The following is a 23,575-nucleotide window of genomic DNA, read 5'->3' as shown; positions in this document are numbered from 1 at the left end:
GGTTCCAAAAGGCTGTATATTGTCACTCTGCTTATTTAAATTCTATGCAGAGTGCATCATGAGAAATGCCAGGCTGGATGATTCACAAGCTGGAATAAATATTGCCAGGAGAAACATAAACAACCACAGATATGTAGCTGATACCACCCTAATGACAGAAAGCAAAGAGGAACTAAAGAGCCTCTTGATGAGGGTGAAAGATGAGAATTAAAAAGCTGGATTAAACCTCAACATTCAAAAATCAAAGGTGATGCCGTCTGATCCCATCACTTCAAGGCAAATAGATGGGGAAAAAAATGGAAACAGTGGCAGGTTTTATTTTCTTGGGCTCCAAAATCACTGTGGACAAGGGCTTAAGCCATGAAATTAAAAGATGCTTGCTCTGTGGAAGAAAAGCTATGACAAAACTAGACAGCATATTAAAAAGCACAGACATTACTTTGCTGACAAATGTCTGTATAGTCAAAGCTATGGTTTTTCTCCATTAGTCATGTACGATTGTGAGTTGGACCGTAAAAAACGCTGAGCACCAAAGAATTGATGCCTTCTCACTGTGGTGCTGGAGAAAACTTTTCAGAGTCCCTTGGCCTGCAAGGAGATCAAACCATTCAATACTAAAGGAAATCAACCCTGAATATTCATAGGAAGGACTGAAGCTGAAGCTCCAATACTTTGGCCACCTGATGTGAAGAGCCGATTCATTGGGAAAGACCCTGATGCTGGGAAATATTGAAAAGGATAAGTGGATGGCAGAGAATGAGATGGTTAGATAGCATCATTGGCTCAATGTACATGAGTCTGAGCACAGTGTGGGAGATGAGTGACAGGGAAGCCGGGCATGCTGCAGTCCTTGGGGTCACAAAGAGTGGGATACAACTTAGTGACTGAAAAACAACAAAAAACAATTCTATGTTGATAAATTAGGCAGTGCTTCCAAATATTCAAATGTTTCAAGGTTAGACTGCATTCTGTGATAAAATTTAAGTGGATCCATATAGTGAAAATCCTTAATATTGGTGATCGATTTCTCTGGGTGTATTTATCCAATTCTTTCTCATTTTGTTTCTTTTGTGTCAGACCTGCCTACTTCCTGTGAGGAGCACAACTGCTAATAGATTCCTTTTATTTTGAGAATGGAAGGAGATAATTAATGGAGTGTAGTGATCCATCAGTGCAATTTTAAGTGTACAAAGAGAAAACCTAATTTTTCTGGGCTCCAAAATCACTGCAGATGGTGATTGCAGTCATGAAATTAAAAGACGCTTACTCCTTGGAAGGAAAGTTATGACCAACCTAGATACCATATTAAAAAGCAGAGATATTACTTTGGCAACAAAGGTCTGTCTAGTCAAGCTCTGTTTTTTCCAGTGGTCATATATGGATGTGAGAGTTGGACTGTGAAGAAAGCAGAGCACCGAAGAATTGATGCTTTTGAACTGTGGTGTTGGAGAAGACTCTTGAGAGTCCCTTGGACTGCAAGGAGATCCAACCAGTCCATTCTGAAGGAGATCAGTCCTGGGTGTTCATTGAAAGGACTGATGCTGAAGCTGAAACTTCAGTACTTTGGCCACCTGATGCGAAGAGCTGACTCATTTGAAAAGACCCTGATGCTGGGAAAGATTGAAGGCAGGAGAAGAAGGGGACGATAGAGGATGAGATGGTTGGATGGGATCACTGACACAACAGACATGGGTTTGGGTGGACTCCGGGAGTTGGTGATGGACAGGGAGGCCTGGCGTGCTGCGGTTCATGGGGTTGCAAAGAGTCAGACATGACTGAGAGACTGAACTGAACTGAATTTTGGCTAGCAGGTAGTCTTAAGGTTATTTCTCATAAAGACTGCTTATTAAAGCTTGACTATCTCAGCTTTAATTGTCATTAGGGTCTCTACTATCCAGATACATTGTGTGTGTGTGTGTGTGTGTGTGTACATACTTCTAAAAGGTAGTTTTATTTTAAAATAACTTTAGATTTATAGAAAAGTTGCAAAAATTGTGTAGAGCACCCCCCAAATCCCACACTCGATTTCCCTTCTTGTTATCATTTTTCATTACTATGGTACATTTACCACAATTAGGGAACTGACATTTGTACATGACCATTAACTAAACACCAGTGTATTTCACTAGTTTTCCCCTAATGTACTTTTTCTGTTCCAGAATATAATCCAGAAAACATGTATTCAGGATGTGTCTTTGGCCTCCTATGGTCTATGACAGCTTATCAGACTTTCCTTGTTTTTAAGTGTTGCACAAGTAGTTTTGTAACACAACACTCAATAAAGGTCTATATACTGTTTGTCTCATGTTATATTGAAATCAGCAGGATCCTATGGTCCTTGCCACCCATCCCATGTCCTCTGCCTGAGTTTTGTCTGTGGAAAAATTTCACCAAAGTTTTAATCGGAGAAGTTAACTGCATGATGACAAGACTTATACCCATGACATAAGCTGCCACAGTTCCAAGAATTGGCCTCAAGGAGGTGGGAACAAAACAACTCTGGAAATGAAGAATAACTGTACTTATTTTTTTTTCTTTTAAATTTTATTTTATTTTTAAACTTTACATAATTATATTAGTTTTGCCAAATATCAAAATGAATCCGCCACAGGCATACATGTGTTCCCCATCCTGAACCCTCCTCCCTCCTCCCTCCCCACACCATCCCTCTGGGTCGTCCCAGTGCACCAGCCCCAAGCATCCAGTATCGCGCATCGAACCTGGACTGGCAACTCGTTTCTTACATGATATTCTACATGTTTCAATGTCACTCTCCCAAATCTTCCCACCCTCTCCCTCTCCCACAGAGTCCAAAAGACTGTTCTATACATCAGTGTCTCTTTTGCTATCTCGTACACCAGGTTATTGTTACCATCTTTCTAAATTCCATATATATGCGTTAGTATACTGTATTTCTGTTTTTCCTTCTGGCTTACTTCACTCTGTATAATAGGCTCCAGTTTCATCCACCTCATTAGAACTGATTCAAATGTATTCTTTTTAATGGCTGAGTAATACTCCATTGTGTATATGTACCACTGCTTTCTTATCTGCTGATGGACATCTAGGTTGCTTCCATGTCCTGGCTATTATAAACAGTGCTGTGATGAACATTGGGGTACATGTGTCTCTTTCCCTTCTGGTTTCCTCAGTGTGTATGCCCAGCAGTGGGGTTGCTGGATCATAAGGCAGTTCTATTTCCAGTTTTTTAAGGAATCTCCACACTGTTCTCCATAGTGGCTGTACTAGTTTGCATTCCCACCAACAGTGTAAGAGGGTTCCCTTTCCTCCACACCCTCTCCAGCATTTATTACTTGTAGACTTTTGGATCGCAGCCATTCTGACTGGTGTGAAATGGTACCTCATAGTGGTTTTGATTTGCATTTCTCTGATAATGAGTGATGTTGAGCATCTTTTCATGTGTTTGTTAGCCATCTGTATGTCTTCTTTGGAGAAATGTCTATTTAGTTCTTTGGCCCATTTTTTGATTGGGTCATTTATTTTTCTGGAGTTGAGCTGTAGGAGTTGCTTGTATATTTTTGAGATTAGTTGTTTGTCAGTTGCTTCCTTTGCAATTATTTTCTCCCATTCTGAAGGCTGTCTTTTCACCTTGCTAATAGTTTCCTTTGATGTGCAGAAGCTTTTAAGGTTAATTAGGTCCCATTTGTTTATTTTTGCTTTTATTTCCAATATTCTGGGAGGTGGGTCATAGAGGATTCTGCTGTGATGTATGTCAGAGAGTGTTTTGCCTATGTTCTCCTCTAGGAGTTTTATAGTTTCTGGTCTTATGTTTAGATCTTTAATCCATTTTGAGTTTATTTTTGTGTATGGTGTTAGAAAGTGGTCTAGTTTCATTCTTTTACAAGTGGTTGACCAGATTTCCCAGCACCACTTGTTAAAGAGATTGTCTTTAATCCATTGTATGTTCTTGCCTCCTTTGTCAAAGATAAGGTGTCCATATGTGTGTGGATTTATCTCTGGGCTTTCTATTTTGTTCCATTGATCTATATTTCTGTCTTTGTGCCAGTACCATGATGTTGGTCAGACTACTGATGACCAATTTCAAGATGACTGTCAGAACTGATTATGATGTTTCTGCCTGGAGCTCCCCTCCATCAGACTATAAAAGCTCATACCCACTGATTGTCAAAGGAGGAAGGTGGTCTTTGGACAGATGTCCTACCAATCCTCCACCCCTGCCCCAGTACGGGCATCTGAAATAAAGCAAACTTTCCTTTCCACCTGGCCTCGCTATGGTTTTTGACTAGCAAGCAGTCAGACCCCACCTTTCAGTAACAATATGACTAGTGCCACAGGTTTTGAGGAGAAAGACCAAAAAGAAAAAGTGTCATTTTCACACATCATATCAAGATCACATTCTATCAACATGACCTGTCAATCATGATTCTTGACAAGCCTGATCTTGAGGCTTACGCAGTGTTTGCCAGGTTTCTCTACTGTAATCCCTCCCACATTTCATACCTTATTCTTTGGAAGCAAGTACCTAAGAACAACACTTGCTCAAGGCATGGTGAGTTATTTAGTCTCCCTCCTTGAGGGGGAGAAGCTACATAAGTTATTTGGGATTTTTTTTTGTATGGGAGATTTGGGTCTTCTCGTTTTGTTTAGTAGTCACTAAGCCATGTCCAGCACTTTTCTGACCTCAAGGACTGTAGCCTGCCAGGTTCCTCTGTCCATGGGATTTCACAGGCAAGAATACTGAAATGGGTTACCATTTCCTTCTTCAGGGGATCTTTCCAATTCAGGGATTTAAACTGCATCTCCTGCATTGGCAGGTGGATTCTTTACCACTGAGCCATCAGGGAACTACTTATATACTAAATTATTCTCTTATGTGTTTATATCATTATTTACACATGGGTATTTATTTTACACTCACCAGGACTATACAGTGAGTACAAAATGCTCAGATTACTTAATTCAATACTATATTACCTATTTGGTTGCTCAATTTGTCCCAACTTTGCACACTGGGTGAGCTTTCAGCTTCCCTGTGCCTTTGACAAGAGTCCACCCAGGTATCTTTTTAACCAACTTACAAATGGTCCTTTGACTGAAGATTCTTGTGAATGGAAAGTAAGATATAAACTGAAAGTGACTAAGTTCATAAGTTAATAGTATCTGATCTCAGAGTAAGAACAAATTTGTGTCCATGTGAGTATGTGGGTGTGTATTACAAAGCCACAAGCTTTTTGTGGCAGAGCAAAGTGAACAACTTAATCCTGATTCATCTTTTCTTCTTTTTAACATAGTACTATTCACTGTTTGGATACCTTTCAGTGATGCTTCATGATACCCAAGTTTTGGTATGAATTTGGTGAACATCCTTATTCTTTATCTGTAACTGCACAAAGCACAAGCTTGAACATCAATACCAGCTGATCCCAAAGGAAACCAACCCTGAATATTCACTGGAAGGACTGATGTGAGGCTGAAGCTCCAATACTTTGGCCACCTGATGCAAAGAGCGAACTCATTGGAAAGACCGTGATGCTGGGATGCATTGAAAAAGATCCTGATGCAGGAGGAAAGGGAGCAACAGAGGAAACTCCAGTAGAGGAGGGCAGAAGAGTCTGGTGTGCTGCAGTCCATGGGGTTGCAAAGAGTTAGACATGATTTCGTGGTTGAACAACAACAAAAACTCCTGCTTCCACTGCCAGACTCTGTGTACCTGTGGAGATTGAATGCAACTGCCAATCATATATAGACAGTTTGCTTCTACCATGTAGAATCTTCTCTTTGGCCAATTGCACGCAAATTTTTAGTCTTTGTCCTGACTCTGCTGCTCAGGAAGGGAAGAGTTTTATAGATCTTGGTATTTGAGCTGAAAAGAGCTATTTTCAGAGTGATCAGATGTGCAGGTTTTTTTTTTTTTTTTTTTTCCCACCAGCAGTAATTAAGGACTGTCTGATACATTTTATTTCAGAATTTGAAGCATCCTTCACAGGCTGAGCAACTGAGGTTTTGCTGTATTGAATCACATGCATCTAGACCACAGTGGTGAAAAACATGAAAGCAGAATCACATACATAAGGTGAAACACAGATGCAAAGGTTCCCACCTTTGTTAGACACCTTTGTAGGTCAGGATACAACCTCACATCTATAGCAGCGCTGCAGATTCCAGACTGATTGCTGAGTTGCTGCTGAAATGATTTGCTTATTCCTTTGTTCTCTGAACCTTGGAATGAACATTCAAAGTGATGTTTCCTGGAGTATGTCTTTTATCCTGAGTAAACAATGACAAATGCTAGTGCTAAGTCACTTCAGTCATGTCCGACTCTGTGCAACCCCATAGACGGCAGACCACCAGGCTCCCCCGTCCCTGAGATTCTCCAGGCAAGAACAATGGAGTGAGTTGCCATTTCCTTCTCCAGTGCATGAAAGTGAAAAGTGAAAGTGAAGTCGCTCAGTCGTGTCCAACTCTTAGCGACCCCATGGGCTGCAGCCTACCAGGCTCCTCCATCCATGGGATTTTCCAGGCAAGAGTACTGGAGTGGGGTGCCATTGCCTTCTCTGAAACAATAACAAAACCCAAACCCAAAAACTGAATCCTGATTTATACATTAAAATATGATTATGAACTTATAGCACTTTTTCTTTAACTCACAGTATTCAAGCTGCTAAAGTGTTTTGCATGGTTTTGTTTAGTCATTGTTGGTTAGCAAGGAAGGAAATGAAACTCTGGATTTGTAAGTTGTTTTTATCCCAAGTGCTGGAAAATTGGTCCTGAGGAAATAAAAGCAGGCAGATAACCCAGTCTAATCTGCTTGTCAACATACTGGACCTCAGTGCAAAGAGCATGGTACTTCCCACCAAGAAGGTCATTATCCATGGTATATTTTTAACAGGATATACCTGGCTAAAGATTTCTCAAAGTAAATGACCTCAGAATCTATGAAATTTTAAGAAATGGCTTCCTGAAAAACATACGTTTGAGTCAGGAAAAGTTTAAAAATGAAATTCCCAATGGTGTGTTAGGGAAATACACAAAACCTCATGTGGTTTGGGGATCTATTATTTGGGGTGGGGTCAGAAAGCATCTATCTAGTGATAGAAAGAGAGAAGCTGGGTATCCACCTGGTTATTACAGACCTCTTCCTGCTTGAACTGAACCTCCTGGTACCATATTCTCTACTGGAAGGTATTTCAAAATTACTCTAAAAATTGAGGTTTATACTTCCCAGGGTGGTTAAGGCTTTTGTTTCTGTTCATAAAAATGCTTTCTTAAAAAGCTATCTTACACTTAGTGACATAACTCATCAAACTCCATAGCATGCAATGGGGCCATATTTCACTGGTCTTTTGATCTGTCTCATACTATTTCCTTCATACTATTTACTTTTCTTTTGCTAATGTGCTCTTCCTTTAGTTGTTTCCTCCACTAAATACTCATATTTTTCAACTATAAAGCAGACACAATTTATTTGGATTTCACACAATTTCAAAGCCAGGTTTTAAGAAATATATTGTTAAGACTATAAAATATGTCTCACCAAAATGTTTATTTAGGTACATTTGTTATGAAGTGATTGAAAAATGTCTGAATTTTTGTTTACCATCATCTTGGAATTTTTCTTTAACATCATTAACACATTGTTTAACATTAATATTTACTTGTCCCATCACTTTGACCAGAGTGAATTCACGAGTAGCCACACATTGAATTAGAATCTTAGCAACCTAGGGGTTTAGGAAGCAGAACATAGAAACAAAGGTCACATACAGCTTCTGATCTTCACTCTTCTTAAGACAAGTTTTTCACAGCTGTAGAAACCAGGAACAGGAGAAAATGTTCTGGAAAGGTGGATATGGCTCAATTTGAAGAACCTTTTTTCTAGAGCCAATATATTTTCAAGAAAAGGAGTTACACTGGCCCCTTGTATCCTAGAGCTTCACATCTGTGGAACCAGTCTATGGTGGACTGAAAATACTAAACAACAACAACAAAAACCATAAAACAAAAAACATGGAAAGCTCCAAAAAGCAAAGCTTGAATATGCCTCATACCAGCAACTTTCTACACAGCATTTATGTTGTATTTACCACTATTTACATAACATTTTTGCTGACTGTATAGAGCTTCTCCATCTTTGGCTGCAAAGAAGATGGAGAAGCTCTATACAGTCAGCAAAAACAAGACCAGGAGCTGACTGTGGCTCAGACCATGAACTCCTTATTGCCATTCAGACTTAAATTGAAAAAAGTAGGGAAAACCACTAGACCATTCAGGTATGACCTAAATCAAATCCCTTATGATTATACAGTGGAAGTGAGAAATAGATTTAAGGGCCTAGATCTGATAGATAGAGTGCCCGATGAACTATGGACTGAGGTTCGTGACATTGTACAGGAGACAGGGATCAAGACCATCCCCATGGAAAATAAATGCAAAAAAGCAAAATGGCTGTCTGGGAAGGCCTTACAAATAGCTGTGAAAAGAAGAGAAGTGAAAAGCAAAGGAGAAAAGGAAAGATATAAGCATCTGAATGCAGAGTTCCAAAGAATAGCAAGAAGAGATAAGAAAGCCTTCTTCAGTGGTCAATGCAAAGAAATAGAGGAAAACAACAGAATGGGAAAGACTAGAGATCTCTTCAAGAAAATCAGAGATACCAAAGGAACATTTCATGCAAAGATGACCTCGATAAAGGACAGAAATGGTATGGACCTAACAGAAGCAGAAGATAATAAGAAGAGATGGCAAGAATACACAGAAGAACTGTACAAAAAAGATCTTCATGACCCAGATAATCACGATGGTGTAATCACTGACCTAGAGCCAGACATCCTGGAATGTGAAGTCAAGTGGGCCTTAGACAGCATCACTACAAACAAAGCTAGTGGAGGTGATGGAATTCCAGTTTAGCTATTCCAAATCCTGAAAGATGATGCTGTGAAAGTGCTGCCCTCAATATACCAGCAAATTTGGAAAACTCAACAGTGGCCACAGGACTGGAAAAGGTCAGTTTTCATTCCAATCCCAAAGAAAGGCAATGCCAAAGAATGCTCAAACTACCAAACAATTGCACTCATCTCACACGCTGGTAAAGTAATGCTCAAAATTCTCCAAGCCAGGCTTCAGCAATACGTGAACCGTGAACTTCCTGATGTTCAAGCTGGTTTTAGAAAAGGCAGAGGAACCAGAGATCAAATTGCCAACATCCGCTGGATCATCAAAAAAGCAAGAGAGTTCCAGAAAAACATCTATTTCTGCTTTATTGACTATGCCAAAGCCTTTGACTGTGTGGATCACAAGAAACTGTGGAAAATTCTTCAAGAGATGGGAATACCAGACCACCTGATCTGCCTCTTGAGAAATTTATATGCAGGTCAGGAAGCAAGAGTTAGAACTGGACATGGAACAACAGACTGGTTCCAAGTAGGAAAAGGAGCTCGTCAAGGCTGTATATTGTCACCCTGTTTATTTAACCTCTATGCAGAGTACATCATGAGAAACTCTGGACTGGAAGAAACACAAGCTGGAATCAAGATTGCTGAGAGAAATATCCATAACGTCAGATATGCAGATGACACCACCCTTATGGCAGAAAGTGAAGAGGAACTCAAAAGCCTCTTGATGAAAGTGGAAGTGGAGAGTGGAAAAGTTGGCTTAAAGCTCAACATTCAGAAATGAAGATCATGGCATCCGGTCCCACCACTTCATGGGAAATAGATAGGGAAACAGTGGAAACAGTGTCAGATATTATTTTTCTGGGCTCCAAAATCACTATAGATGGTGACTGAAGCCATGAAATTAAAAGACGCTTACTGCTTGGAAGGAAAGTTATGAGCAACCTAGATAGCATATTGAAAAGCAGAGACATTACTTTGCCAACAAAGGTTCATCTAGTCAAGAGTATGGTTTTTCCTGTGGTCATGTATGGATGTGAGAGTTGGACTGTGAAGAAGGCTGAGCGCCGAAGAATTGATGCTTTTGAACTGTGGTGTTGGAGAAGACTCTTGAGAGTCCCTTGGACTTCAAGGAGATCTAACCAGTCCATTCTGAAGGAGATCAGCCCTAGGATTTCTTTGGAAGGAATGATGCTAAAGCTGCAACTCCAGTACTTTGGCCACCTCATGCGAAGAGTTGACTCATTGGAAAAGACTCTGATGCTGGGAGGGATTGGGAGCAGGAAGAGAAGGGGACGACAGAGGATGAGATGGCTGGATGGCATCACTGACTCGATGGACGTGAGTCTGGGTGAACTCTCGGAGTTGGTGAGGGACAGGGAGGCCTGGCATGCTGCGATTCATGGGGTCGCAAAGACTCAGACACGACTGAGCAACTGATCTGATCTGATCTGACATAACATTTACACTGTAGTAGGTATAGTAAATAATCTGGAGATGATTTAAAGTATACAGAAGGAAGTGCATAGGTTATATGCAAGGAGACTAGCGCATCTGTAGATTTTGACATCTGGAGAGATTCTTGGAACCAGTCCGCCATGGATGCTGAAAGTGGACTGTATTTGATTTTCTCCAAGGTAAATAAAGTATGTTCAGGTTAAGGTCTGGATTTGTCAGAAGTGCTCCATCAATGGGGAAGTGAGGATAGAGGCATTTTGTCATGGGTTACTAAGGGATGACAAATACTTCAACTGGAAAAACAGCACCAAGAATCCATAGGAGATAATAAATATATTGGGGCAAATTTAAGAATAAAACCATGCAGGCTTTAGATGGTTGTATGAGAAAAATGGAAACTTCAAACATGCTGAGGGTTTTAGAACTTGTTTCTTCATTTTTAATGCATATGATTTTCTTAAGTACATTTGTGTCTTTATTTTTAAAGCATATAATTTTCTTAAGTACACTTGTGTCTTTATTTTTGATGCATATGATTTTCTTAATTACACTGACCTTATTAAAAAAAAAAAAAGGAAACACCTCCCTTCACTGTTACACAGATAGAAAGTTTCAGTTATGCAGAATGAGTAAGTTCTAGAGATCTGTTGTACAGCATGGAACCCATAGTTAGTATTGTATTGTGATTTTAACATTTTTTAGGAGGGTAGATCTCATATTAAGCATCCTTATCATCACAACAAAAACATACAAATGTGTGTTCAGTCCAAAGTGATCACTCTGGGAGGCTCTGCTTGTGACACAAAATTGACAGCAGCTCTTAGCACTTGGCCTTCAATGTCAGTTTATGCAAATATCTTACTTGCAGTAGCTAATTAATTTGTTAATATTTTGATTTGCCAATTGATCGGTGATTTAAGTTGATGAGACTGTTTATAATTAATAGAGAACTTGATTGCTATTAACATCATGTATCTTATTAAACATGGCTTATGATAAACTGAGAGAAGAGAAGCCAGACAGGAGCTGATAGAACTTCGCCAATCTGACAAACCATAATGTAACTCCTCTATTTTTCATGTATCCCTTCTTTATCTTTCCTGCCCTGCTCCATCCCAGTCTCAGTTCCCCCTCTCCCGTGACATCCTTCTGCCTTTGATAATAGTAAAACCCTTGTTCTTATTCTGTCTCTTACAGAGAAGCACATTCTTTTTGGTTTTAAATGATGTAGGAGCTCTTTGTTTTACTAGCAACTCATTACAGCTTATTATGAAAGGCTACATTACTTGACAGTTCTGAAAAGTATAGTACTTGCTAACTCTAAAAATATAATCCTTTCAGTTCAGGTATTTTATTCTTTCAACAATAATGAAACTTCTTAAAATGAGGAGTACATCATTTAAAATGTAATATGTTCATAATTCTAATGGAAATTACAGCATAAATAAATGTGGTGACCTTGAACCTTTTTTCCTGAAATAGGCATTTGCTGACTTCTACTCTTACTGTATTTCAACTTTGAGTCATCCATTGGGTCTATAACAAAATACACTAAAATCACACATTTCAGATTAAACATACATTCACTTTTAAGAGTGGTAAATAATGGTTTAAACTGGTACAGATGGGATTGCTAAATAAATTTAAAGCTCAAATACTAGCATAGATAGTGAAAAATAAGCTAGCCAGAAATTCCAATTGCAAATATCTGGACTCCTATTAGGCATTTCCTGCACATTCAGAGCTCATCACAAAAATCCTCAATTAGCACCAGAGGACATTGTAAAAGGAAAAAAAGAGTGCCAGTGTGCACTTGGATGCAGATGCTGCTACCAAAGAAAGGGGTCATCACACGCCAGCCTACACAGACAGCAACCTTGTTTCATGAGAGAGATTTACATATTAAGAAAAGACCTGGGGTATTTGCAACACACTTTTCAGTATTCATTAAATGGATAAAATGCACTTATTCTTCCAGCCATCATTTCTTGTGAATCTTACATTCAGCATGTTTGCATCATATTAAGTTCTAAAGGTCAGGAGGCTACTTATTACAATCAAATCTGGTGAAATACTGAATCTTCATAACTGACTCACACTAAAATTAATTTAAGATGTTAAAATTTCAAGCGTGTGTATTGGCAAGAGTGAATTGTTTCACTGCTCACACAAATAAGACATTAATTATTATAGAGGGCCATTTGTTATTATTGAGAATCACTTCCTCTTAATTTATACAAAAGGTTATTACATTTCATTACTGCCAACAAGAAAGGTGAAACTAATTGTTTACATATTTATAATGTTAGCTGCCCTTATCATGTTTTTCATTACATACTGTTTGAAGTATGTTTTGGTATTTTCCACTTTAATTTGAATTTTATTAAAACATACTTTTTATCTTTCTAAAGATCAACATCAAAACCACTTGAACATATAATTTAATAACTCATTTTATATTATAGGCTTGTGATATTATATTTTATTTATTAGGTTCCTTTTACAAATAAAATATTGCTATTGACAAATGAACAAAATCTAAATCAAGTAGTAAAATAACAAATGGAATTAGCATTCATATATTGCAGCTTTTATAGAAATGTTTTTAATAGAAAATCTAGCTTAGCACTCCAATTCTTCTAAAGTAATAATTAGGAAGATAAGTTGGACTACTTTAGGCAGGTCCATGATTCATGCTGGAAATATTCAAAATACTGTGCTGTAAAATCTATCCTGCTTAAATTACAAAATTTAGAGTTTTTGTTGTTTGGCCTGGCATGTTGAATTTATAAAACTGATTCACATTATTCCAACCCATATGTGATCACTGGCTCATCAGAAAATTTTAATTCCCAATTATTTTTCTGTGAAGGCCATGCACCAAGATCTTGAAATATCCTTGTGTAGTTCTGAAAACATTCAAAGGAACTTCCAGAGAATAATCCAGCATAAGAAGGCAGATTTTGATTAGAGCAAAAGTTTTGTTAATTTGAGGGAAGAGCAAGTAGCTTTGGTGACTTCTCTGCTAGAGGAATGTGGTCCTATCAGAGTTGGTGGCTCATGGAGGAAATGCACTTACAGCATCACCATCTCTTTCTTAACTCTTACCTAAAGACTCAGGAAGTTCACTGTGAACAGATGTCTAGGATGGGAGACAGCTTCATCTCACCCATCCTACAAGTGGGTGGAGCAACACTGCAATCTCTTTCAGGGAGTAACTGCAGGGCAGTCAAGCATATTATTTCTCCCAATAGGTAGAAAGCTGTTTGGTATATGATGGTGTCCACTTTTTTTTGTGTTGAATGTATGACCAGAGGTATGGTACCACGAGTTCCTCTGTAGAGGCCCCAGTTTCTCTGATTTTTTGGATCCTCATAAATAACACAGAGGTCATCACAGCAATGAAGTTTTGGGTCAGCTTAAGTGTTAAGTGCAATGGAACACAGGAAGAGGTAGTGGAAAAAAGGAGATGTTAACATAAATACAATTAAAGTCTCATCAACAATTATGGAAGAAATGGTGGAATAGTTATATGTCTCTTCTTTCTTTCTTTGATTATCTATGTCTCTTTTTCTTTTTATCTAACTACCATCTATCTATCATGTACCTCTCTATCATCTATTTACATTTATCTAATCTATCATTTACAATTTCTTTTTTTCCAGATGTCTTTCTTTTAATATCTTGTGTAACTATATAATTGGTAGAAAAAAATATGATTGGGTTTGATCTACTAGAGACATAATTAGCAAAGGATATTTGTGTAGTGACCATTGGGACCATGGGTTTCCCATTTTGGAAGAGGATAAATGTATTTTCCATGATACTAGAGTACTTGCCCAGCATTAGGTGGGGGCGTATTACTTTTATTGATTAGGAACTTTAAGTATACCTAGGAGGACTGGTATTGGCTGATATGATGGGTTGGCATAAAACATGATTTTCACCCTTAGCAGCTTTATCACTTTTAGCTCACCAGAAAATGGTAAGCCTAAACTACACTTCTTCATGCCTCCTTGCAGATACAGTCCTGGGTAGGATATATTTTAAACCAATCAGAAATATCTGTGTATTTGGAAGACAGAAGTGAGGTAAATACCATGTATTTGTTGTTTCTACTTTGTGTGTATGTGTGTGTGTTTGGTTTCTTTTTTTTATTATTATTATTCTGGAGCACATTTGTAATTTTGATGAAAACTATTCATGGACTTTTTCTTGATTTCAGTGACTTCCCAGAATGATGTGGTTTCTTGATCATGGATATTTCATTATTTTTGTTGGCTTCCTATCAATGGAGAGTAGTAAAGTTTTGAGTTGGCAGCTGTAGGAATGATTCCCAATGTGGTAGATTTCTTTCTAATCATAATAGTAATTTTCTCACTGTCAGCTTAAGAAATGCTAAGTTGAAAAAAAAAATGAATAAATATATAGCATTTCCGCCCCCAAAAGTATAATTCGTAAAAGAGAGCTAATTGAAACAATATAGTGTCTTCCTTACCACCCCTCATATATCACTGGCAAAATAAAGTTGTACAAACACTCATATATACACATTATAAAATGTAAAAGTAGCTCTTATAACATGCTCTGATCACACATAATAAAACTTCAGTAACAAAATGATAAAATAGCAATAAACTCCTCCACCTGGGAATACAAAATTAAAAAACATATTAAACAAAAATCAAAGAATTCTTAGAATATTAAATATCACATATATTAAAATCTATAAGGAAAAACTAAGCTAGTACTCAGAAGAAAATTAATAGCCTTAAGGAGTTATAAGGGAAAAGGATATTAATAAGGAAACCCTACATTCTACTCATGAAGTTAGAACATATACTTAAAATAACCATATGAAAATAATGAGACTCTTTCTTTTAGGAATTCATATGCACAAGTGATCTTTGCTTAAAATAGGACAAGGTAATAGATAGACTATTATGTAACTAAGTAAAGAAAAAAGAAGGACAATATACCAAAAAGTTAAAAGAAAGAACTTTTAAAAGAGGGAAGTAGTTAGACATGGAGGTAATCTGTCTCTCCCCTCTCATCCTCCCAATGTTTTAGCTATGTTATTCTATTTACATAAGGCTTTCCCTCATAGCTCAGTTGGTAAAGAATCCACCTGCAATGCAGGAGACACCAGTTCAATTCCTGGGTCAGGAAGATCCCCTGGAGAAGGGATAGGCTACCCACTCCAGTATTCTTGGGCTTCCCTTGTGGCTCAGCTGGTAAAGAATCCACGTGTAATGTGGGAGACCTTGGTTTGATCCCTGGGCTGGGAAGATCTCTTGGAGAAGGGAAAGGCTACCCACTCCAGTATTCTGGCCTGGAGAATTCCATGGACTGTATAGTCCATGGAGTCGCAAAGAGTCAGGCACAACTGAGTGACTTTCACTTTCACATTTACATATGCTGAATTATTAATACAAATGTTATTTGGTATTAGTTCTGACTAAATTTAAAACAATTTTTCTTCTGTCATGTATTTTCTGTATTTTATGTATTCTTATTCATGGGTTATTTTGCTGATGTGCTGTGTTGTGTGCTCTGTTCAGTTGCTTCACTTGTGCCTGACTCTTTGCAACCCTATGGACTGTAGCGGAGAGAGCTCATTATTAGGTAGGTTGATAAGGAGACCAGGGCCCTTGAAGAGAAAGGGACAGACATTTTTTTCTATACTGCTTTGTCTTAGTCATATAAGAAGCTTTTTCTTAAACTCTGAGTTGTTATGACACAATCTATTTCACCTAAGACTAACTTTCTTTAAGCCCAGAGCTAATGACTACACAACAAACAACTCATCTTTCACCAGGGTATGTTTTTCCTTAAGCTCGGTACTAATGATTATATAACAACAATATTTCTTGCTTGAGTACATGTTTCTCTTTCTTAACAGAAACCTTCTGATAATCCTGTTATCTTCAGATGTATGTTGTGGGAGTGGGTCTGGTAAGACCTTTACAACTTTGAGATATTCTTTTGATCTATTGTTGGTGACCAGTTGAAAAAGTATATAAAGCCCCACCCAAACTAGTGAGTGGGGCAATCTCTTCCTCCTTCTGATGTCTATGTCAGAAGCTTTTTTGATCCCTTTTTCACTGTAATAAAAAGTGACTGAAGCTGTGTTTTTGGTCCTGAAGCAAAAGTCTCCCCTTCAGAGATTATGAATCTGACACCATTCGATGTAAGCTATCATAGCTCACCAGCCTCCTCTGTCCATGGAATATTCCCAGCAAGAATACTTTAGTGGGGTGCCATTCCCTACTCCTGGGGATCTTTCAAACTTAGATGTCAAATCTGTGTCTCCTGCATTGGAGGCAGATTCTTTACTGCTGAGCCACTGGGAAAGCCCAAATGATGCTAAAGCTGAAACTCCAGTACTTTGGCCACTTCATGAGAAGAGTTGACTCATTGGAAAAGACTCTGATGCTGGGAGGGATTGGGGGCAAGAGGAGAAGGGGACGACAGAGAATGAGATGGCTGGATGGCATCACTGACTCAATGGACGTGAGTTTGAGTGAACTCCGGGAGTTGGTGATGGACAGAGAGCCCTGACATGCTGCAATTCATGGGGTCGCAAAGAGTTGGATACGACTGAATGACTGAACTGACTGACCATTTTATAGTCTGATTTTACTTTCTGTGTACATGAATGTGCAAGTATGCAGGTGCTTTTCTATGCCTGACCTGTAATGAGATAACAAATAACTGCCGTAAATCTAGTTGAACCTTTTTATTTAGACTACCTGTTGAATTCTCTCTAGGCATAGGGATACTTTAGTATATTTTTACTTACTTTAAATTTATTTCCCCTCTTCCCTTCAATACATAATATAAATTCAGTTGTTACTATTTGTTATTTGTCCTTTTAGTGCTTACTCTGTGTGTTAGTGCAGAGCCTCTGAGACACAGGTGCTAAAATCAGATGAAAAGTGCTGAGGTAAGCAGAAATGTGTGAAACGTGCACGAGATTTATGGGGAGAATCCTTGTGAAAGATGAATGGTGGGCAGACCGATAGGTTGGATGAAGCCTTTACATCACAGACACTGATGATGGTAGAAAAGGAATGTAATCAGACAAGAAATGTCCTAAACCAGGACAAAACCAATACAATATTGTAAAATTAAAAAATAAAATAAAATGAAATGTCCTAAACCTCAGAGCAGTTCTAACAAATTTTTTGGCTAGGCTGATGAGGAACTTTGAGACAGACATCCCTTAAAGAAGCCTCACATTTTGCAGGAAAGACCTTGCAACATTGCCTTGCTTGCTCAGTTATGCTGGAAACATCCTCCAGGAAGATGTACTTGGAATGAATACAAGATACAGAAGGGTTCCAGTGGGGCCATAAGCTGTTCCCCACAGCAGGAGACCCAAGGGATATGCTTTCTCAAATATACTTAATACCTCTGTCCTAATTTGTCTATCTTAACACCCCAGCTTTAAACTATGCTTCCTAGCCTCTTGACTGTAAAAGAAATCGATGCTGTCTTGTACTTCTCTTTAACAGAATGAAAACAGTGAGAGACTTTAGTGTTTTGGGCTCCAAAATCACTTCAGATGGTGACTGCAACCATGAAATTAAAAGACACTTGCTCCTTGGAAGAAAAACTATGACCAACCTAGACAGCATATTAAAAAGCAGAGACATTATTTTGCCAACAAAAGTCTGTCTAGTCAAAGCTATGTTTTTTTCAGTAGTCATGTATGGATGTGAAAGTTGGACCATAAAGAAAGCTGAGCGCTGAAGAACTGATGCTTTTGAACTGTGGTGTTGGAGAAGACTCTTGAGAGTCCCTTGGACTGCAAGGAGATCAAACCAGTCCATCCTAAAGGAAATCAGTCCTGAATATTCATTGGAAGGACTGATGCTGAAGCTGAAACTCTAATACTTTGGCCACCTGGTGTGAAGAACTGACTCCTTGGAAAAGACCCTGATGCTGAGAAGGATTGAAGCTGGGAGAAGAAGGGGATGACAAAAGATAAGATGGTTGGATGGCATCACCAACTCGATGAACATGAGTTTGAGCAACCTCTAGGAGTTGGTGAAGGACAGGGAAGTCTGGAGTGCTGCAGTCCATGGGGTCGCAGAGTTGGGCACAACTGAATGACTGAACTGAACTGAATTGCTGAATTTTCTTTGTTCATTTTATTTTGTACATTAACAGACTGTAAATACTTGGCTTATGTTGTTGTTGATATTCAATCACTCAGTTGTGTCTGACGTATTGTGACTCCATGGACTGCAGCATGCCAGGCTTCCCTGTTCTTCACTATCTCCCAGAGTTTGCTCAAACTCATGTCCATTGAGTTGATGATTGCCCTATGGTTAAATAAATTTCAGTTCAGTTCAGTCGCTCAGTCGTGTCTGACTCTTTGCGACCCCGTGAATCACAGCGTGCCAGTCAGTGGAGATTATCTGTTTATTTATCCATTTAGTTAGAGTAGTTTCATCTTTTAGCTCTAATTGCCTGAAGTTCATCCTTTCTCTTCCAAATGATCTGATAGCATGCTTCCTTTTTGTGAGTAAACATGTCACTGTTATATATAATAAAACTAAAATGTGTCCAGATATAAAATCATTTTCTTATAAATTATTTCCCAGGCAACTCTGTATCCATTTGATGTGTTTTTGCATAGAAAGTTACTGTGGAGAAGTTAGGCCAAATTTTTTTGTTTTCTTCCCATTAGCAAGTGGTGGGTAGGAATGCTTGAAATTTCATCTTGGAAGTTCAGTACTTTGGCTGGGACCTGTGTTGCTATTGTTCAGTCACTAAGTTGTGTCCAACTCTTTGCAACCCCATGGACTGCAGCATGCCAGGCTTCTCTGTCCTTCACTGTCTCCGTGAGTTTGCTCAAACACATGTCCACTGAGTCAGTGATGCCATGCAACGATCTCATCTTCTGTCGCCCCCTTTCCTCTTGCTCTCAATCTTTCCCAGGATTAGGGTCTTTTCTAATAAGTCAGCTCTTTGCATCAGGTGGCCAAAGTCTTGGAGCTTCAGCTCCAGCATTAGTCCGTCCAATGAATGTTCAGAGATGATTTCCTTTAGAATTGACTGGTTTGATCTCCTCGCTGTCCAAGGGACTCTCAAGAGTGTACTCTAGCATCACAGTTTGGAAACATCAATTCTTCAACACTCAGCCTTCTTTGTGGTCCACCTCTCACATCCATACATGGTTACTGGGAAAACCATAGCTTTGACTATATGACTATATGAACTTTGTCAGCAAAGTGATATCTCTGCTTTAATACACTATCTAAGTTTTCATAGCTTTTTCCGAGGAGCAAGCATCTTTTAATTTTGTGGTTTCAGTCACAATCCCCATTGATTTTGGAGCCCAAGAAAATGAAATATCATACTATTTCCACATTTTCTCTATCTATTTGCCATGAAGTGATACAACCAGATGTCATGATCATACTTTTTGAATGTTGAGTTTTAAGCTAGTTTTTTCACTCTCCTCTTTCACTTTCATCAATAGACTCTTTAGTTTCTCTTTGTTATCTGCCATTATAAGGGGTATCATCTGCATATCTGAGATGGTGATATTTCTCTCAGCAATCTTGATTCCAGCTTGTGATTCATCCAGCCCAGCATTTCTCATGATGTACTCTGCATATAAGTTAAATAAGCAGGGTGACAATATATAACCTTGACCTACTACTTTCCCAATTTGGAACCAGTATATTTGTTCCATGTCCGGTTCTAACTTCTGCTTCTTGTGGTGCATATAGGTTTCTCAGGAGGCAGGTATATGTGATCTGGTATTCCCATCTCACTAAGAATGTTTCAGTTTGTTATAATTCACACAGTCAAAGCTTTAATATAGTCAATTAAGAATAAGTAGATTTTTTTTTTTTTGTGATTACCTCACTTTTTCTATGATCCAGTGTATGCTGGCAATTTGATCTCTGGTTCCTCTGCCTTTTCTAAATCCAGCTTGTATATCTGGAAGTTCTTGGTTCACATACTGCTGAAGGCTAGCTTGAAGGATTTTGAGCATAATCTTGTTGGCATGTGAAATGAGTGCAACTGTACAGTAATTTGAACATTCTTTGGCATTGCTTTTCTTTAGGATTGGAATGAAAACTGAACTTTTCCAGTCCTATGGCCACTGTTGAGTTTTCCAAATTTGCTGGCATAATGAGTGTAGCATTTTAACAGCATCATCTTTTAAGGTTTGAAATAGCTCAGTTGGAATTCCATTACCTCTACTATCTTTGTTCAGTAATTTTGCCAGGACTTAGGTTGGTCATTTACATTACTTTTTTTTCCTAAAAGATATCTCTCCTTTATACTTTTAGTTTCAAGTCAAATAAGGATGTGTTCTTTATATCTCTGAGCACTTCTTCCATTTTATTTATTTAAATTTTGTCTTCAGTGACATTGATTCTTTGTAGGTTATCTTCATTCTGTATCTGATAACTTTGCTTATTTCTACTTCTATTTTCAAATTTTTTCCTTTATCTGTTCTTTATGATTCCACTTGAATTTTTAGTATTCAGTTCAGTTCAGTTCAGTCGCTCAGTCGTGTCCGACTCTTTGCGACCCCATGAATCGCAGCACGCCAGGCCTCCCTGTCCATCACCAACTCCCGGAATTCACTCAGACTCACATCCATCGAGTCAGTGATGCCATCCAGCCATCTCATCCTCTGTCGTCCCCTTCTCCTCCTGCCCCCAATCCCTCCCAGCATCAGGATCTTTTCCAATGAGTCAACTCTTCGCCTGACGTGGCCAAAGCATTGGAGTTTCAGCCTCAGCATCAGTCCTTCCAATGAACACCCAGGACTGATCTCCCTTATGATGGACTGGTTTGATCGCCTTGCAGTCCAAGGGACTCTCAAGAGTCTTCTCCAACACTACAGTTCAAAAGCATCAATTCTTCGGCGTTCAGCTTTCTTCACAGTCCAACTCTCTCAGCCATACATGACTACTGGAAAACCCACAGCCTTGACTAGATGGACCTTTGTTGGCAAAGTAATGTCTCTGCTTTTGAATATGCTATCTAGGTTGGTTATAACTTTCCTTCCAAGGAGTAAGCGTCTTTTAATTTCATGGCTGCAATCACCATCTGCAGTGATTTTGGAGCCCCAAAAATAAAGTCTGACACTGTTTCCACTGTTTTCCCATCTATTTCCCATGAAGTGATGGGACCAGATGCCATGATCTTCGTTTTCTGAATGTTGAGCTTTAAGCTAACTTTTTCACTCTCCACTTTCACTTTCATCAAGAGGCTTCTAAGTTCGTCTTCACTTTCTGCCATAAAGGTGGTGTCATCTGCATATCTGTGGTTATTGATATTTCTCCCGGCAATCTTGATTCCAGCTTGTGCTTTTTCCAGCCCAGTGTTTCTCATGTTGTACTCTGCATATAAGTTAAATAAGCAGGGTGACAATATACAGCTGTATTAGCTTTTCCTTTTTGCACTTTTGGATATGGTTTAAATTTCTTTAAAGTTTGTAATTTTTTCTCATTTCTTGAGCTGTATCAGCTCAACTTATCCCTCCTGTAGTTTTACTGATCTTTCTTGATGAGTAATCTGAGTTTTCTTTTTTTTTTAACAGAAGATTAGAAGTGAATTATTGCATTTTTTTCTTAATTCAGTAACTTTTCTTAATTTTTAATCTGCTTCATAACAATACTTTTTGGTCAATATGCTTTGCTGTGTGATTTTCCTTTTACTCTTACGCTCTTTTATACAATGCAGCTCCTGTGTTAGATAGTTTTTTTTTTTTTTAATTACTAAGAATTTTATTTTTTTCCTTTTTTTAAAATTTTATTTTATTTTTTAACTTTACAATATTGTTTTGGTTTTGCCATATATCGAAATGAATCCGCCATAAATATATATGTGTTCCCCATCCTAAACCCTCCTCTCTCCTCCCTCCCCATACCATCCCTCTGGGTCGTCCCAGTGCACCAGCCCCAAGCATCCAGTGTCGTGCATCGAACCTGGACTGGCGACTCGTTTCATACATGATATTATACATATTTCAATGCCATTCTCCCAAATCATCCCACCCTCGCCCTCTCCCACAGAGTCCAAAAGACTGTTCTATACATCTGTGTCTCTTTTGCTGTCTTGTATACAGGGTTATTGTTACCATCTTTCTAAATTCCATATATATGTGTTAGTATACTGTATTGGTGTTTTTCTTTCTGGCTTACTTCACTCTGTATAATAGGTTCCAGTTTCATCCACCTCATTAGAACTGATTCAAATGTGTTCTTTATATGGCTGAGTAATACTCCGTTGTGTATATGTACCATAGCTTTCTTATCCATTCATCTGCTAATGGACATCTAGGTTGCTTCCATGTCCTGGCTATTATAAACAGTGCTGTGATGAACACTGGGGTACACGTGTCTCTTTCAGTTCTGGTTTCCTCAGTGTGTATGCCCAGCAGTGGGATTACTGGACCACTATGAGGTACCATTTCACACCACTCAGAATGGCCATGATCCAAAAGTCTACAAGCAATAAATGCTGGAGAGGGTGTGGAGAAAAGGGAATCCTCTTACACTGTTGGTGGGAGTGCAAACTAGTACAGCCACTATGGAGAAGAGTGTGGAGATTACTTAAAAAACTGTGTTAGATAGTTTTAAACGTACTCACCTTTGGATGAAAGGAGGTCTTTTGGAGATCAGTGTTATAAGTGGATTTGAAAGAAGTACAGAACCTGGACTAAGTATGATGGAGAATACCTGAGAAGTGCCAGCCAATTGCACAGAAAACTGCTGTATGGATGCTTCTTTCAGACTTTGCTCCTTCCCAGATTCCAGGAATCGGTCTCTGTAGGGATGCTTCTAGTTCATCTGTCCTTTGCCACTCCATCGTGCTGACAGAAGCTGTTCTAAGATTTTACCTCATCTGTTTCCCCGTTTAACCCTGATACCTATTCTTCTATTACCAGTGTCATGCCTATCAACAGTATCTTCATCCTCTTCTGCTTCCAACCAAGTGTTCTTATTTGGAGAGCTGCACATCACTTGCATAGCCAAGGGTGTCCTTCTTGGTGTCTTTTGTTAAAGCTTCATACATTTAGTAGCTTTTCTTCATATATTCTGTTTGTGGATGCATAGGTCTCCTATACTTTTATGTTCTCTTTCTTCTTTTTGCTTACTTAGTTTGGATTATTTCTGAGTGTGGAAGAATGCAGAAACATATGTATTTTGCCACTATAAAACAATCCTTGTATTGATATTCTGGGTGTTTTCTCTTGATGACCTAGG

Source organism: Bos grunniens, chromosome 17 (assembly GCF_055505025.1).
Source record: "Bos grunniens cultivar Pamir isolate PY7600 chromosome 17, Bosgru_T2T1.0, whole genome shotgun sequence".
In the NCBI taxonomy this organism is placed as follows: Eukaryota; Metazoa; Chordata; class Mammalia; order Artiodactyla; family Bovidae; genus Bos; species Bos grunniens.
Note: the sequence above shows the minus strand (reverse complement) of the source record.